The sequence below is a fragment of the Vanellus vanellus genome (genome assembly GCF_965231255.1).
Source record: "Vanellus vanellus genome assembly, chromosome: 2".
Lineage (NCBI taxonomy): Eukaryota > Metazoa > Chordata > Aves > Charadriiformes > Charadriidae > Vanellus > Vanellus vanellus.
This window is the reverse complement of record NC_138906.1, coordinates 47,857,722-47,874,338: the sequence shown is the minus strand read 5'-3', so window position 1 is coordinate 47,874,338 and position 16,617 is coordinate 47,857,722. Positions and strand designations below refer to the sequence as shown.

The window sequence follows — 16,617 nt, the reverse complement described above, 5'->3', positions numbered from 1 at the left end:
ATACAACTGTGTTTCTTTGGTGTTTTTCTGAAAATGTAATCTCCAATGCTACCACTTCTGTCATCACTTTTGAAATCAAGTATTTCTCCTGGAAAGCACTTTTCTGCCGGCATCAGGACAAGAAAGCTCACCCGCAAAGCAGAGGCTCTTTAGAGCTTCAAATTGTGAGTAGTGGCTGTTCTTAACACAAGTAACGGGCAGCATTCGTAAAAAAAACCTTGGCATTGGAGCAGGGTTGAGCTGAAGACGTGATTATTCTGCTACTTAAAGAGTACTAGCCTGGCGCAGACCCATCCTGGCCTCTGAGGCTGCCCTGTGTGAGTTGAAAAGATGAAGAGGGAAGATCCGACGAAGAAGGAATGGGGTTTTGGCTGGCGGACACACTGGATACAGGAGAGCTTTGCAGATACTGCTCCTTGTTCCCAGAGGAGGAGGAGCTCAGGGCTGCAGATGGCTTTGGGCAGTTTGCAATTGCAAAGGATTGTATTTTATTTCTCGCTTGCAGCCAAGTCAGCTGCTGTATTAAAAAATGACCACGGGCAAAATCAGTCCTGGACACGGCCACAATATGGGGAGGAGAAAGGGTGCAGTAGTACATCTGCTCCCCTGGCACACAGCCCAGCACGTTAACCAGCAGTGCTGGGGAAGAGGAGGGGAGGGCAGAAGGAGCTACAGCCTCCAGAGGCTTCCCTGTTCGGGCAGCAAATCTTTCTTGGGCAAAATCTTCCCATGTTGGGTGAGTTTGTGCACCCCTGTACAGCACACTCTTAACTCCAGACATATGATTAAATGGTTTCCTGAGTAGGGACAATCTCAAGTATATATTTATAGGTTTTTCTCCCGATCTCTTACCTGGGACCCGCAAAAGAACAGGGTATAAGATGCTGGAAGGAGCGTGTGGGGGGGCAGGGAGGTAGACAAGTGGGGCTGCGAGGTCTGTCTGGGAGGTTCCCCGAGGATGCTCCGGGGCTGGCAGCCAGAGCAGGAGGACCCTACTCTTCTTCTGAATAACAACCTTTCTTTGCTGCGGGAAAGCAGATCCCACCGTGCTGCCTCATCCTGCTCGCCCTACCAGCTGCTGGAGGCTGCAGCAAGGGGAATCCCAAAAGCAATGATTTTGGATCAGAAACCTCCTGACCCCCACCAGCCCCTTGCTAGAGCTGTGCAAGCTCTCACACGTTGCCGGCAGTCCCCAGGGGACGTTCGTTGTAGGATGGATTGGGGTCTTGCAGTGTTAGGTGCTCAGGGAACTATTTCTTTGTCTGCATTTCTCTGCTGCCGCCACAGAGAGGGTACTGATCTCTGCCTGGGAGCCCTGTGTGCAGTCACTGTGTCAATATTTAATCATGGTAATTAGTAACAGGCTGGGTGGCTCAGGAATTCACAGCTCAGCATTTACCTAGTTCACCTCACCCATCTTTTGGGCACGTAAGGAATATGTCTGTGGCAGAGAGAAGCAAAGGCTCACGTAAGTACAGCTGCCCCATTTTTTTTTGCTAAACATTTTATTTATAGGGTTTCACAAATGCATCTTCCTTTTGCTGTGGTGGCACATGACACTATAAACCTAGGAACAGAGGAACTGCGTCCCAGGTCAAAACAAATTATTTTTGTACCTAACCCATGGGCAGCTGCCCTTTGCTACCAGCATTTCAAGGCTTTTAAATACCACGGACTGGTGGCAGTGCAGAAAGTAGCCTCTTTCCTCTGAAAACTGGAGCAAGGCAAGACCCTGCATGCCTCATGGAGCTCTATCCCCGCACTATAGCAGAGCAGAACATGCATCCAGTCATGTCGATCAATGCCCTGCACGTCTCCTGACGGCATCAGCTACCAGGAGTGGGTCTTCTCCATTTCAAAGTGCAAGGCTCAGTCAGCAGACTGGCTGCTGCCGAAATATTCAGGAATTTCTGTTCAGGAGAGTTATAGATTAAGCTCTCCTTAGGGACATCGTAAATTACATCCAAGGCTGCCCGCTTTGAAGCAGCTTTCCAACACGGCAGAAGGACTCTCACTTGTGGTGCACATGAGCCCCAGGATATACCGATTCTTTGGTTCCGAAAGTTCAAATTAATAGGTGTAGTAAAATGAAAGCCAAATGCAAAGAGTTGCAAGGGAAACGGGCAATAAAACGGCGGATAAAACTTAACATTGGTAAATGTTTCTGGGATTCATTTTCTTGCAAAAGAGAAAGCGGAGAGGGGGATACTACAGGTCTGTAAAGTCATAAATGATGTGAAGGTGGAAAACGGGGAAAAGGTTTTCACTTTCTCCTCCAATACAGGAGGTAAGGGCCATTAAACGAAACCAGCAGGAGGCAGGTTCAAATACGTGAAAGGTGTTTCTTCACCCAAAACGTACTCAAGTGGTGGAATGTTACTTAACACAGGAGGATGTGGCTGCCCAAAGTTTAGCTCAACTAAGCAAATTTGTAGAAGAACAGATGGGGGAGGGGGGACGACAACATGACATGGGACAGAAATGGCTGTAGTGCCCCCCGTTCTCTTATTAGCCCATTCTCTTTTTAGTGGCAGAGGAGAAGCTGCACGCAGCCATCCAACGAGGAGCTGCACTGAGTCCTGAACTGGAGAGACCTATCATCCTGGGAAGCAAAATTTGCTGTTCATATAACAAAACAGTGACAGACTCACAATGTACATCTCCATCATATATCGAAGCCTCTATTGTCAGCACTTACTGCAAAACAGAAAATAGTTGCTGGGTCAATGTCACCTCCTTATCTATCCTCACCCTGTCCCATATCTCCAGCAGGGCACTGATCGCACCACATTGGGTGTCTAGCATATATGAGTGTTTGATAGGAGATAAAGGTTTGAGCTGGACACACCACTCACCAGTCTCAACCCTCTCCAGAAATATGGATCAGTGGGGAAAGTACTGATAACAGTGCTCCAAGACACATGGTGGTGGGTTGCTTTTTTAGAGTGCAAATACTGCAAAATAGTGCAAATACAGACCCATCAGCCTCTCTCCTGCCCCTGCCCAAAGGTGTTGGCCCGTGGCACCACAGACTGGGGAAAGGTCTATGGCACTATGGTGTAAAAAAGGGGGCAGCAAGACAGGGGTGATCCATAAGGGCCTGGTGTGAAGCGAACCGGCTACTTGGCTAGTTCAAGGGGGAGACTTGACAGCCTGGTGAGATCCACCTACCACCATAGCACCGGCCTGCCCACTGTCTCGCATCATGCTGAAGATACTCCAGATATCATTATCACCTTTCTCTAATGCCTGTGTGCACATGCTAGTGCGCATGCATTAACTACAGTCATGTAAATACCTATTTATATATTTTTATGTAGCTATAAATAGCTATTTTGTGTCTGCTTTTTCCAAGGAGATAAGGATTTGGAAAGGGCCTTTTTTTTCCCAGAGGAGGCAATTAGGTAACCTACTGATTTTAATAAGGGCTGTATCCTGCTCTGCCAGTGATCAGTGAGAATGACTGCCACAACAGCTGAGCGGTGCAGCCGGCGAGTGTTTGGCTTCATCATTTTTCGACAGGACCTGGTCTCTGGGGAACATTCATAAGTAATTAACCCTGCCGGGGGTGTGGGAGCCAGCTCGTCACTGCAGACCCACAACAAAACAGACAACAAAACCCCAACCAAACCCTGAATCTTTTCTAATTAGTGGTGTGAAGCTTCCTACTAAAGCGAGCTCAGAACAGAGCTTCTTGTTGATGCTGAAGAGCAGAGGGTAGGGCATTAGCATCCCTGGGGGCTCATCAGTGACAAGGAGAGGGAGGGGGAAATATCTGGAGCCTCGCTGAGCGCGGATGGCAGGAGGTGAGTGAATAGGGAGCTTCACTCGGAGCGTGACAGCTGCAAGGCTCCACGTCCCCTCCGCTCCCGACAGCAGTGCCTCCTGGAGCTTTTGTTTCTCTGCAGCCAAGATGACAGCCTCGTGCATCTTTTCACTGTGGTACGCCTTCCTTGCAGACACCGATGCTGTGCACATGGGATCGAGCATTGTCAGAGCCTGTCAAACAATAGGGCACTAGGGAAAATAAAAGGTGGCTTTCTTCAAACCCAGACTTTCTCATTTCCAAGTGATCTGGCTTTCAATGAGAGCAGCTTACTTGGCTGGACCACTCCTTGCTGCATGAAGGGAGAAGGAAATAGTCAGGACATATGACCTGTGTTGTCAACCATTAGGAAAAAAAACTGCTTTCTCAATGCAAATGGAAATTGGTAACAAGGGAGCGATACTCTCAGAGCTCTCCGGGTCCTGCTTTCTCATCCCCATCCTGCCACCCTTGCGTGCGTCAGCATCCTTCCCATGTGGTGACCCTGCGCTGGCGTCACACTGCTGTGACCTCTCTGAGTTCGGCGCTGCGCCTCCCGACCTAGCGCTGTGTCAGTGAGAGATGGAGGGGGCTGCGCTCAGCCACGCATCTTGCGACAGCGCAGCAGAGATATGCGAGTCAGTGCAGACATGCCCCTACAGCACAGCAGTGTTTGCTTTCCCGGCTGGTTTCACTTCTGAACCCCACTCCAGCATGGCAGAAAAGCATCCATGGAGGACTCCAGGTGTGTATCCGAGTGAGCCAAGGTCCCGATTTAGTGTCACATTGTACAACTTTCATCACATCATGGAATTCTTAAGGCCGCAAACGCTGGAATAGCTGCTTTGGTTTTGTCTGTATCAAAGCGTGACAGCTCCAGGTTGGGCTGGGATGCAGGAGGGTGGTTTGGGAACTGGCTGCAACTCTGACAATGACAACTCCTACAGACAGCCTGGGGGCTTTCCTCTGAAACCCTGCCACTTGTATTCCCATGTTCTTTCCCTGCTTTTCACACAGTTCTCTAAAAGTGACCTCCTCTTGCCTGTTCCCACCCCTGCCTCTGATCCAGAGGGGGACTGCACAAGCCATTTTACTTCTGTAGCTCTTCATCTTCCCACCCACCAGAAGCTCTGCAGAAAGACCTAAGGGTGATGGTTCCCAGTTTAACCTGCATGGATGATTTAATGCTGTGGTGAAAAAAATGGAGACACTGGATTCACACAGATGAGAGAGTGTCATACATTAGGCACTGTGAGCACCACAGAGCTGCTGGAGTCCTGTATTTGGCATCTAACAGCGCACCAAAAAAAAAAAAAAAAAAAGCAGTTGATATATTTCAGTAGTTTCAGGGAAAGCAATGACCCAGGAGGGGAGGGGTGTCTAGGTAACACCACCGATGAGACAAGACTGTACAAATGGACAGTGCTCAGTGAGATGAGAAAGGAAACCAGAAGATTGAGAAGAACGAGCACTGCAGCCCTCAAACATGCTGCTGCTGCTGTGCATGGAATAATCTTTCCACCACAGGCAGGACAAGGAGAAGTGAACTTAAACTGCAGCAAGGAAGACTTAGACCAGAAAGTTAAGTTTCCTAACTCTGGGCATTATGAGACACTGGAGGAGATTGCCTGGGGTGCTTATTGAATCTCTATTGCTGAAGGTTTCTAAGAGCAGACTAGGAAAACACCTGTCAAAAATGGTTTACATCTAATTGATTCTGCCTTGGAGCAGAAGGATAGACTAGATGGCTGCTAAAGGCCTGAGGCAGTCCTATTTCCTAAGGTGCTTTTAGATGTGCTAATGATCTAAACAGTTCATAAGAGCTAGGTATTTGTTTTTAATACCTATCATACCTGGCATGTTTGGCATGCTCTTAACCATGGTCTGGCTACAAAGGGAAACTTCTCTTTCAGTCAGCTAGCAACGTCCCAAGCAAATCAGCTGTATTAAAAATGCCATTCATGGCACATATTTTTACGAGCAGCATATTCATCACGTTGCCAGCCAGCCAGCTTCAGGACACGGAGCACATGAAATCCCTGGCTCATACATTTAGGAAAGCTGTGTCCCCGTGTCCTACTTAAGTTAGCAAAAATCTGTGATTTATAACAATAAATAGCCTTGACCAGACTTGACCGGGGTTGGGAGTGCTCACACAAGCAGGTAAGGTGTCAGGTCAGAGGGGCTGGAAACCCCCAGCACAGGCTGGAACAAGCACCAGGGACACTCTGCTCTCAGGATTTCCAGTTACTTTCCAGTACAGCATGAGCTAGCCTGGCTTGGCCTACTGAACTCACCAGAAACACACAGGTCCAGATGAGGCCACACGCTAAAATCCACCACTAACCTGACTCCCATGGAAAAATGGAGAACAGAAAGATACCTGCTTTCTGAGGATGGAGCACACCACCAGCTGAGATGGCATGCCCACCTGCGGGTGACAGGCAAGCCTCCATACAGAGTGGTTTTGCAGCAGCTGTCAACCAGTTCTTGATGCAAACTGCAAAAAACCCCAAGTTTCCATTAACCCCTGTGGTGCTGGATTTGGGGTCTCTGCAGAGGAAAACCTTGTCACTACATAGCTTCTTCCCCCGCACTCATCCTTCACAGACCTTAATAATGCCCATTTCATGTTGCTTCCCCAGACTGTTTCAACTCCAGCACCATCTACAAGATGTGGAGAACAAGGTAGGAAGCTAGCGCAATGCCACCCAGGGTCACAGCGCAGGCCAAGGGGCAGAGCCATCAGGCTGTGCATTGGTCACAGGTAGAACTCCCATTTTGTCCGTTCTTTCGTCTGCTCTGCTAAAAACCAGTTCTAAGCACAGTCCTGCCTTGCTCCTGACCGCTTGTGAACAGCCTGTGCTGTCCACGTGCCTCAGTGTATCAGGTACGCCAGAGACTCCCACCAGCTGTGGACAGCTAAGTCCATGCCTTTGCAGGGGAGTCAGGTCTGGAGGGTGGCCATGAGGCAAGGTGGACATGGCCTCAAAGACCATGTCCTTCAGTCCTTGTTTGCTACTCTGCCTGCCCTGCCCGCTCCCAGCTGAAGGCTCAGGTGCTTATTCAAGTCACTCCTGTGGCGAAAAACATAGGAGAAGGCCAAAAAGCGGGTGGTTTGCTGCAGATTACTACTGCTTGTGAAAGGATTTCAAGGGTGGACCTGTAGGCTCAGTGTACCTAAGCCAGATGGGCTACTGAGATCCAAGGAAGAGATGGCCGGGCCTTCTCCTGAGCAGCAGTCATGGACTTCTCTCTAGCAGGCCGAAGCACAGCACAGCTGGTCTATGATCCTCCTCTTCCCACCCGCAGCTCCTGGAGTCCCGTGAAAGGGCTGCAAGAGAAATAAGACACAGAATGAAGAAAATCATATCTCCAAACCCATGCAGCGAGTAGGATGGCGCTAAGCTCTGCCCTAAGTCTCCTTTTGTCGGGAGCGCCCTGGCAGGATGGATCAGTGATTCTGGGGAAAGCCAATTTAAATATGAAAACGCACAGAGTAAGCATGAAAATTAATACACAATTCAGAGCCCTCCATGCTGGTCTGGGCTTCGTTTCTGACAAGCTTATGCTAAGAAGCAATTAACTTTGAAAATGACCCTATTGGACTGAGAAAGCAAGGCAAAATTTTCTGTCTGACAGCCATTTCAGGCAATTTCAGTTCTTTTACACTATTTCAACATATTCCTTTTTTCTTCTGCTATTATTGTGGTTTTCCCCAAAACGGTGCGCAACCTTGATGTTCCCAACCTTTGAGGATTTGGGGAGGATATGGATGAACTTATTAGCAGAAGCAAAATGATCACTGAATGAAATAACTTGCATGGACATTTAAATGGCTACTTTCAGGTTGCAGAGCTCTTCTTTCATTAAAAGGAGGAGAAGAATTGCCTTTTGAAGTTGCTGCTTGAAACCGCCTCACGCTCTGGAAAACAGCTTGCTGTCAATTCGCACTGAGTTTTCTTCGTGCAACGATGTCTCGTTTGAAAACAACAGGGGTAAAACTTCACCAGATGCCTTGTTCCCACTCACTTGCACTGGATCCTGAGCTTCTCTCTTGCTGAAAGCTTTAGCTTCTTGGTCTCAGTTTCCACGTCCTGTTTTTTCAGCAAGGTACGGAGGCTTTGCAGTTGCCAAACGAGCACAGAAATAAGGCAAAGTGTAAGCCTTTGGTAAAGGAAAGGAGACAGATCCATTAGTTACCTGCCAGAATGGAAAATTACTGAGGGTGTGTCTGTTAGACCCAGCTCAGCACCACGCGGTTTTGCACCATGGAGGTGCAATGTCTGCGCTGGCACTCAAGGCTGGCTCAGCACTTTCTTGTGTAAAGGACAGAAATAATAGAAAAGGTGATGGCAATCATACACCCCTTCTTCTGCTGGGACCCCCGGCTGCTGCAGCATGAGATGAGGACCTCTGCCTTGATCATGGCACGCTGGGATGAACCCCTCTAAGCAGCTCTGAGTTCACTGGTGCTCTCAGTGCTTGTGGTGGGGCTCATGATACAGATTCAAGAGTCACTGGTAACAACTGGGTCCAGCATGCAGACTTAGCTTTGAGGAGTCTCTTGGACAATGCGCTCCAATGCCCTTAGCTCATTAACAGAATTACAGTTCCTGAATAGGTGAGTGTAATGCTTCCAGTGGATAAGACAATGCACGATACCTATACTTATGCCCATTGAATACACATACATTGATTAACTACGTATTGATTATGCATACATTGGATATGCATACATTGGTTACACCATTGATGATATACACCATGGTTAATTAGCAAAGGCACAGAATCTGTGACATGGAGGCGTACACCTGGGTAGTCACGGTACTGCATGTTGCTGGCTGGTGAGCTGTCACAGGTTGCTTGGCATACCTGGGAAGGCAGCAAACGTGAAAATTGCTCCTTGTACAATAACTGTACTCCTTGTACAATCATTTCTGGGTTCCCCACGACACACACAGAAACAAGTAAGCAAGTGGTCGATTCTCCATATGAAACCAAATGAAGTAATTGAAAAGTAAAAATACAGCAACAACAACATTCATAAAGCTCCACACACTCAAGGGCACTGGGATCAGGCAGCTCTGCTGAACCGAAGGGTCCTTCATGCCACCCTTCATGCCACCTCATGTATACATGTGAACTGTGCCCCTGTGAATTGCTAACTTGTCCTTTAGGAGCGAGTTAGACGAATGAGATTCCAATATCAGAGCTAACGCCCCTTTGAAGTGTCTCTTTGTGCGCTTCTGTCTCTGCATTATCAGAATGTCTTCCATGAAGCTTTATTATCACTGGTAATGAAGAACTAAGAGGCAAAATTTTCTATTCAAGGATTGAGTAGTTAAAAAAAAAAAAACAAACCACAACTTCCCTGGATACTGGAAAATCAAATAGAAGACTCCAGGGCAGAAGGGCTAATTAAAAAAAAAAAAAAATCCTGTTTTACTATGAAAACCCTTGAGGGGAGATAAAAGCTGAAGGGAGGTGCCTGCTTGAATAATAAGGCCTTAATGGGTTTGGATCCATGTCTAATACAAAGCATTGATTTTGGCTGCTTGATGAAGTTAGTTATTTTATTGGAAAAATCTAATTTAAAGGGACACTGTCCACTAAGATCACTCTGTTGAAGAAGTCTGTATTGCTGTCATAAGCAACTACTAATTTTTTTTAAAAATAAGAGACTAGAGGGAAAAAAAATTCCTTTGGGTAATCTCTTTATTTCATAGAGCTGGCAGAATTAGTGGTAGGTCTTAGCTTCTCTCTTTGCTGTGTCCACTCCTTGCATGCTTTGTTTGATCTCCTAGCGGCTCATCGAGAGTAAAAGAAGGCTGGAGAAGTATAATTTAAAAATAATAGGAAGACATGACTGTAAAACAGCAGCAAAAGATAGAAGCTGTCTAGATAGAAGCCAGGAACAGGAGGCATTTCCATAAGATATTTTCAACACTTTATTTGAAACTGGGCTATTTCCAGTTTGAGAGTGCCCGCTTAAGTAGGTGGGAATTAGACAGATCATTCTCGGGGCAAATTTATTGTTTTATTTAGAAATGACAGATCAGGCGTGAGCCTGGGCCACTGACACACCTCAAGATATTAAGAATAGTGCTCGACTCATCTAATTTTAGACGTTACAATATAAATGTCTATCTGAACTTGCAGTTTGAACTTCCTTTGTACTCATTGGGAAGAGTGTGAGTCATCTCACCCCACCGCAAACATCTAAAAGAGGGCAGATGATTCATGCAGTACCTACTTCACTGATGATAAAGGCCAGCTCAGATGGAGACATCTGATGTCAGGTGAGATGACTCCCACCTTGACTGGCCAGACTACTGTAAAATGCAAAATATGAAGACAAAGAACAACACAGGCAGACTGTTTAGCACCTGTATGGTATGTTCCCCCAATTGGTGACTTGATGTGAAATCTTGTGTCTGATTGCTTTCTCACATAGATGTACACCAGTTGGAGAAGAAAGTCACCAGGAAAGAAAGAAGAAAGTCATTCAGGACTGTCCTGGTATGCTCCCACCCCAGAGGAATGACAGCCCAGATCAGCTTAGCAGAGACAAGGTTGTAGGTTAAACCCTGTGGCCCTGCTTATGTGGTCGTTCAGACCAGGTGGCTGTAGTGGTCAATTTTAGTCTGAGCATCTGTGAGAACCACACTAATGGACACAGCAATACACAATGTAGGAACACAAATGTCAGCAAAGCAGGAGGTTTTTGGTTTTAGGCAGAACCAGCCAGTCATCCCCTTTTTCAACCCCCCTGCTTTCAGTCATCTTGCCTTGTCCTTCTCAGGTTGTGACAAATGGTGACAGTGGCCACTAGTTCATTCACAGCTGGTGAGATCCAACTGCAAGAGTCACTGAAGAGATCATCTGGAAACTCCCGCTTGTTGGTGATTATAGCACTGTCGCATGTGTAGGAGGCAACCTCTGTAGCATCACCCAGGAGCTCAGCCTAATCATTAGTATTGAGAAAGCGGGTTTTCCCCCAGAGCAGTGTTACAATCTCCCTGAGAGGCCAGATAAATAGAAGCTGGCAAGTTGATCAACCTTGGTACCATTCCTTCAAATCAGCAGTAATCGCTGCATTTCAAAAGCAAACCTGTCATTTAGTCATCTACAAAGTCGTCTTCGGAATGAATGAAGGATTCAGAGCTCAGCCAAAATGACTGCGTGTCTGGCGCTTGTTATTGCTGCTCTTCTCCCTTCATGGTAATCTTGGGCTCTGTGGAGTTGCCTAACCCAGGTTCTGCAAGCCCGGTCTGTACTGGATTCTGGGTATAGGCTGCATGGAAATGTCATTAACACTGAGACTGTCTTGCAACAGTTTCTTCAGTGTTACAACTGATTATTAAGGTCTCAACAGCACTGGGACATGCATTCAGTGAGGATGGGTGACTCTGGGTTCCTGAGGAGTGGTTTCACAGCTAGTTAGCTTGGGGCAAAGAACAGCTAGTGGCCAAGATAGTGCTTTTAGGATACTCTGAAATCATCCCTCAAAGCCAGACAAAGTTAGTAACTGGAAGGGCAAAACTTTGGACACAGGCATCTAGAGACAAATCTGTGAGCGCAGCTTTTGAGGCCAACCTGGAGGGCAGAAGAGAGGAGAAGGTGCTTAAAGAGAATGTTAGCCACATTTGCAGACATCTAAAACTCACGTGCCCAGCTTGTAGCTGTGCACGTTCCTCATAGACCGATGTGTTTACATGTGACTGCACAGAGAGTTGATGCATTGGCTAAAATTAGCTGCAATACATCTAGGAAACGGGCAGTATAACACCCATTAATCATAATAATGCTTGTCATACTTCCCCTAGTTTCTCAAACAAAACCTGTTTAACCATTCAAACGTCACAGGGAAATTCTGCTGTTAGGTCTTGTCATCATTACAAAGCAGAACCTGGTGCTGAGGCTCTCTGTAAGTGTCGTCTCAGGTAAGCACATTGCTCTATGAGCAGCAGAACAAATGGATATTGAATTCCTACAGATTTGTGTCCTATTTCCCCTCATCTGCCCCCAGCTATGCCCTCCACAGCACTCCCAGCTTCCACCTAGGTCATCTGATAAAGTAATGACATCTATGATGCTCTTCCTTCCAAGTCCATCCACTGAAGGAAACCAAGATGACACAGATCTGATCTCTAAATCATTGTTTCTCCATATAGGATGAAATTTCACCAGTTGTGGAAGAAGTGCAGGACAAAGGGAAGGGTCATGACATGTGATTTCGCACTACTGCAGAATCCGATATGGTAAAATATAACACTGCAGACACAAAAGCTTTGCCTCAGAGACCAGAGGAGGAGATGAGTTGTGCGTCAAACTGTCTTTTTTTGATATCACTAACAATTGTTTTGAAATCCTCTCATTTAAAACCACTTTGGCATATTTTTTTTCTCTCTCGCAAGCTTATTGGTGGTGTTCAGTTTTGAACCCAATTCTCAGTTTGCTCTGTCCCTGGCAACTACTGAGTCCCACCTGCGTGCCAGCACCCGCACCTGCAATGAACTGTAGAGTCAGAGATCTAACTCGCCAAGTCCTACGTTGCTTCAGTTCAGGGGGCCATCAATTTTTATGAGCACTCACAGACTGTTTGGATCGGTTTTCTTGACTACGCAAGTTCCCAAATAGCAATATTATTATTTATATCCATCAAGTCTCTCATTAATCCAAATCCTGCCCTCTAACAAAAATACATATAATGCCTCCTAAGGGAGGAGGTTGCTTCTGAGTCACTGGTAGAACAGCTTGTTCTCTGCTCTCATGGGCTTCCCAGCGTATCTGGCCTTTATTTCTCCCTCTTTCTGGTTTTATGAGTCCTCTCTTGGATTACAATCATCCGCCAGAGTCCTGCAAGGTGGCAAGAAATGAACAGGAATGTCTGGGCGTTTCTCTTAGAGCTGCCAATCAATGTCAGTGTTGAGTAAATGACCTGGTGCTCGTTCACGCTGCCAAGTAGCCTTGAACGTGAGTTTGGGGCGTGTTTCAACAAAGAAACCTAAAAGTTGGGCATCCGTCCTTATTCTTGTAATTTGAAGGCTTTTGGTCAGAAGTGATTAAGCATTGAAGTGTGCATGTTATAACACGGCACGATAACTTGGCTAGCCATTCAATGACCTAACTAATGAGGGAAGATGACCTCAGTGGGTTTATGAGAAGCAAAACGCTTCCAGCAGATGGCAAAACAAGTTGGTGTGTGGTAGCATCTCACTTCCACACAGCTGGTGAACTTCTGTGTGAGAAACAACTATGTTGGGACTGAGCCCTGGAAATCCTCGCGCATGTGCTACACTATCAGCATATGGGCAGCGCTGCTTGAGTCAAGAGCACAACTTTGGCCTCTCCTTCAAACGCAGTAGGCCAGGCTTGTGATTGCCTACAAAGGCAAGTTAGTTTCCAAAGCTTCTTGCTGCTGGATTATGAAGACCATGATGGGCCATTGCTGTTGTGGTGTAGGCAGAGAGGTGTGAAGACTTGTCATTCTCTTGTGACAGTGATGAATGTCTCTGATGAACATCAGAGTTGCTCCCCCCACCCTTAGATGAAGGCAAAGAGAATGCCTGACTAGAAGCATCACTGCTCACTTTCTGGCAAGAAGGACATTAACTCATTGTGACACTGGGAACAGTGAGATTGGGTTTGTAGTTTCTGCTTGTTTTATTATTTGAGAGAACTGTAATGAGATAAAGTACCCTCTGGAAAAAGCTAATTGGATTTGAACAGCTTAATTAATGGAGATAGTCACCTACATAAAACCTTCTTTTTCCAAATAATGGGGATCTGCGGTCTCAGAGTCAAAATCAGCACATGCTTTATGATACAGTACTCAGGTATTGGTTAACCATAACGTTTTTAATGGTTGATGAGGAACTGGGCATAGTTCTTCTGTTAAGGCTCTTATTGTTCAGGTGGGCTATATGTACCTTCAAATGTCATGAGAAAAAAACGTCATACAGAAAAATACTCACCACGAAGCACAAGGGAACTTTCTAGCTTGGCTTTTTTTTTTTTATTTTTCAAAAAAATATAACTCGGTTATAACAGACAAATAAAATATGACAAAATTATGAACAACCAACTGACATTACTTTATGGTTGAAGTGCTGGCCTTCATCTGAAGTGAAAGCATTTCTTATTTAACCTGCGGAAATTATTCTTGCAATTACTGTTAATACTGATTAAGCTGATGAATTTACAGTTGTAGCATTCTTGGTCACAGTTTAACAACAGTGCAAGGAGAACATTTGTGCCACATTCCTTCTGCCTCTTGGAGCAGGAAAAAGATATAGTCTCATGGTAGTAGAGGCATGGCTGTTCTCTAAACTGCCACCTCCCATAGCCTCCAGGAATTACCTGACCCAGGTAATGCTTAGCTGATAGTATATTTGATAAAAATATTTCTCAGAATACCCAGGGGATTCACAGAGCAGTAGCAGAATTTCCGCTTCCTCACACTTCACAGGAAAGAGGTATCAGAAGAGGAAGACTGCTGCTTTAGGCGGGAGGTGGACCACTGGTTTGGGAGGAACTTGAGCGATGCAGAGAGAAATATCTTAAGATACATGTTAATGGAAGCTATAGGCTTTCCAGGATTTCCTTTCAGCCAGCCGCTTATCCTAAAGTGTGCCCTGCCAGACTGGTACTGTGATGGACCAAGGGGCAGAGATACTGCTGACATTTATGGTGCTCAGCCATCATACTCTGTACCGTTTGCTTAATGTTAGGCGGGATGTTTCTACGAAACACAGTTCTTCTGTTAAGTTTCAATAGGGTCTTCCTTAAAAGGAGACCTATGCTCTTCATCTTAACAGCAGCTCAGTGGACCCAGTACCTTCTGAAGTCCCCATTGACGTTAAGGGAGCTTCATCCTCTTGAGTCAGCTGTAATGCTGTCACCTCCTGAGATATTTCTGACTACGTCTATGGTGAGGGATTGGTTAGCAGAGTTGAAACCAACTCTTGGTTTTGCACTTCCATATTGCTAATCACAGTGCTGACAGACTGGCTCTATCACAATGTTATGAAATTAGACGTGATCTTAATTGTTTTGCAGGGTTTAGATTTTTTTGAAGTGCTCAGTGCTTATCCCCTCAGTGTTGGTCTCTTTGGAGCTCAGGTTTACCCTGAAGATCAAGACCAGGTCTCTTGTTTGAAGTGCAAAGCACAAAAACAAGCTACTGTGCTTCAGTGCAACAGGACATCTCCTCCCATTCTTTTCCCTTTGACTAAGAGACAAAGGAATCCACAGCTGAATTTCTGCCACTTGCCAGATGTCTTTTGGCTATCCTGCTAAACTGCATAGGACGCTGTACTTTGTTTTTCTTCTTCTTTTTTTCAGTCATAGTGGGCTAGTAGCGAGAGGAAATATTTGAATCTGGTTGTTCAGCAGATTTCTGGACATTGTAACAAATGCTTTGTGAAAAGTCACATTGACCTGGTGAGGTGTAATCGACTTGTCTTAATGTCACTTTAATATTTCACACTTCTGCAAGTCTGTTGAAATTTTATCCTCCTGCAAACAAGCTCAGAATCCCTTTAACCAATGTTACAGCTTTTTGAGTCAACAGAGACAGCTTCTAACATACATGCAATCTAACCTTGGCTCTTTCTTGTCTTTTTTTTTTTTCCCAAATCTCCTTATGCATTTTCACCACCACATTGAATGCATGGGTCCTGAATATCCTTAACAGAGTAATTATGTTAAATGTGTTGTGCTCTTGAAGCAACCTATCGCAAAGAGATTTGCCTTGGAATAGAAAAGACACCTTCAAATTTGTCTCCTTTCCATAAATAAATCTATTCCAATGAGGTCATTTGTGCCAAGAGCATTTTCTGTTCTCCAGTGTTAATCCCCTTGCAAGTCTCTTCAGGCCTCCAGAGTAATCAGTCGCATCATTGTTGGTAATTAGTCACAACTATCCTAAACAAACATGGGCCCTGGTGGCACATAGTCTGGCAAACCAATGCCAGGCTAATGAGCGGGTCTTTCTTATTTGATCGAATATTGGGAATGTGAATTCCCTTCTCACCATCTTTAAGCAATTTTCTTTTTGACAGGTATGGCACAGAACCTCCGGACCAGAGATACAGCTGTCTTTAAAGTGATACCTGTACTTTATCACAAATATTTGCCTACCAGAATGCCCGGGTTTTGTACTGTAAAGTGTAAGCATAAAAATGGACAATCCATGTTGGGACAAGAAACCTGATTGCACTGTATACAGAAAGGCACTCAAGCACACTTTTTAAGGGTGGGTGAAGTTGCCAAGATGTAAGACCATCCTAACTCATGTTCCAGATCGGAATAGACACAGACCATGTGCAGCTTAGTGTGCTCTTCCTGTTAACATGTATTTTATAAAGGACAACTTTATTTCCTGCACCCTTTGGAAAATTAACAAAAATTACCAATTTAAATTAATAATTTAGAGACCTCATTTGTATGAATCCACCTCATAAAATATGTGTATGTGTGAAGGGGAAGCCAACTGACCATAAGATAAAGTAAAAAGTCATGAGCTCAATGTGGAAGGAAACCTATTTTTAGTCAAACTTAAAAGAAATGCTTTCTATTCAAGGCTTGATATCATGCTCTATTAAATTAAAAGAGTGAAAACAGGTTCTGATTTAAAAAGAGATGGCACAGAAAGATGCGATGTGTCAGAAATGTAATTGTATTTTGTACACTGACGCTCTGCTTGTCTTCAGTTTGTTGGAGGCTGACCAAACAGGGAAGCTGATCATAGCCAGGAGAATCTTAACCCTCAAGAGTCCAATCCTGCAGCTCTTATGTACAGCAGT

General features: G+C 45.4%; 1 protein-coding gene across 1 annotated transcript in view; it reads left to right on the top strand.

The window, feature by feature from the left end:
* RPL14 (ribosomal protein L14) overlaps positions 1 to 16,617 on the top strand; it is a 291,729-nt gene that overhangs the window by 79,971 nt on the left and 195,141 nt on the right. The window lies entirely within an intron of this gene.